Source organism: Nematolebias whitei, chromosome 13 (genome assembly GCF_014905685.2).
Source record: "Nematolebias whitei isolate Nwh7 chromosome 13, NemWhi1, whole genome shotgun sequence".
NCBI lineage: Eukaryota > Metazoa > Chordata > Actinopteri > Cyprinodontiformes > Rivulidae > Nematolebias > Nematolebias whitei.
Window position 1 is genome coordinate 36913255 of NC_056510.1, and position 2331 is coordinate 36915585.

The window sequence follows — 2331 nt, forward strand, 5'->3', positions numbered from 1 at the left end:
GGCAGATTTTCACCTATCACAGGGAAGTCTGGAACATAACCCCTGCGATAAGTGAGGGACTACTGTACTTTTATTTGATTTTTAATAGCATTTTGTTGAATATTGCTGTCTGTACTTTACATGTTGTCTGTCTAAAACAAGTCACTCTTGAAAAGGAGTCCTCGTGGCTCAATGAGACTAACTATATAAATAAAAGTTGAATGAATGAATGAATACCTAACCCTAAACCTAACCCATCCTCAATTCACACCTTAGTCCTAAACCTATCCCCTAACCCACCAATGGCACTTCTTCCTATGGAGCCCGGGCTTTGGATCCAATAAGATGCAGTTGGTCCTTGCAACGTAGATTCATTCATTCAACCTTTATTCAGACAGGTTAATCCCACTGAGCCTCAGATAGATTATCAAATATAGATTAGGTAGAAAGGCGCTATAAAAGCACAGTCCATTTAGCATTTACACACACATGCACGCATGCACACACATGCACATTATTGCTCCTCCTTCACCTGTCTGACAGCAGGCAGCAGTAAACACTAACACACACAGGGTGGGTGGTTTGTGTAATTTACCTTCCAAACTGGGTCAGGATTCCTGGGGGGAAATAGGCGGTGTAGCAGCCACCAGAGTACTCCTCCTCACACCAGTTCTTCTCCTCATAGTGCACAGGCTGAAAGACACAAGTTTGAATGCTTTAAACAAGCTAGCTAGCTTCTAGCTGTTTGTATCGATGTGTGAGCACACTCACATGCAGAGCTTCCTCTGAGCCCAGCACTCTGGAGTAAATCTCACAGATCCTCTTCAGCCTAAACAAAACACACAAGTTTGGACTGAAGCATCCTGCGACCTGTCAGAGGGCATGTAGCTCATCTCTTATCATGTTTCTAACCTTTCTTCTTTGGTCAGGTCCGACAGCTTTCTGCACTTGCGAGCAAGGATGAATCTGTGGGAAAAAGAGCATGAACACTCACGTACACCAGTTCTTTTCTTTCCAAAACACACGCTGTGGTATAAGAGAGGCACAGAGGCCTATTGGACATGCTTTGATTTATTTAAAAACATTATTTAACACTCACAGTGCACAAGTTATAAAGCACCCTAATGAACATTTGCCCAATAAATCTTTAGTTTCTATCAAAATTGTTGATTTGCTCCTCCTGCTTTAGAAAACCCCACACAACCCAACTGAAACGTGCTGTGACCAGTAACTTCATGGCAGTAAGTCGTACAACACAGGACAAAAAGTCAAAAGAGACAATAAAAGTTTGGAAAAACAAGTGAGAAAACCCTTCTCTCTCTAGAACTCTAGCTCAGACACATCTGACAGCAAAATTATTATCTGGTTTGAACAATTCAAGATGGAAATGGCATTTTTACAAGTTTTTTTTTTACACATTTGCAATTGAGTTTTATGATTTCCACTGAGGGCAGCACGGTGGCGCAACTGGTAGAGCTGCTGCCTCTCAGCGAGCAGGTCCTTGGTTCAAACCCCGGTCCAGGGGCCTTCTGGGTGGAGTTTTCATGTTCTCTCCATGCATGCGTGGGTTTTCTCCGGGTACTCCGGTTTCCTCCCACAGACCAAAAACATGCATGTTAGGCTGATTGGTAACTCTAAATTGTCCCTAGGTGTGAGTGGGAGAGTGAATGGTTGTTTGTCTCGTTTGTCTCTATGTGGCCCTGTGATGGACTTGCGACCTGTCCAGGGTGTACCCCTCCCCTCGCACAGTGATTGCTGGACATGGGCACCAGCGACCCCCGTGACCCAAAATGGAATAAGCGGGTAAAGATAATGGATGGATTTCCACTGAAATAGAAGTACACTAGAATAGCCACAGTGCTATGGCAACAAGGCAAGCATGTGTCCACATCTTGGAAGATGAGTGTGATGCTGTTAGTTGCTGACCATCAAGATCTGAAGAAACAACTGGACTCAGTGGAGAAACCTGGAGTTCGATCATGTGTTAATATTATTAGAGCCCCCCCCCCCCCCCCATCCTGTCCTGCATTGTGACACTTAGAATTATTGTCTGAGTGTCAAAGTGATGCCCAACAGATTTACTTTCACAAGCAGAGCATTATGGCTGGCCTTAATGCTCTGCTTGATATATAAATTAAATTTTATTAGAATTTGCTTTGGGCTTGTTTCAGATGTAATGGATATGGGGATGAAAAACACAGAAGATAACAAAGCAGAAAAGTGAGAGAAGGGTTAAAAGGTAAAGAAGGAGATAGGAATAGAGGAGAGCGATATAAAGAGAACACATACACACAAAAACACACACACACACACACACACATATATATATATATATATATATATATATATATA

General features: G+C 42.7%; 1 long non-coding RNA gene across 1 annotated transcript; it reads right to left on the minus strand.

Moving 5' to 3' along the window:
- Positions 1 to 580: 580 nt before the first annotated feature.
- On the minus strand, positions 581 to 946 carry LOC119419312. The gene is made up of 3 exons (XR_005187253.1): positions 892 to 946; positions 751 to 808; positions 581 to 672 (listed from the first exon to the last, which is right to left on the minus strand). It is a non-coding gene; the product is annotated as an uncharacterized LOC119419312 (long non-coding RNA).
- Between the last annotated feature and the right edge of the window lie 1385 nt (positions 947 to 2331).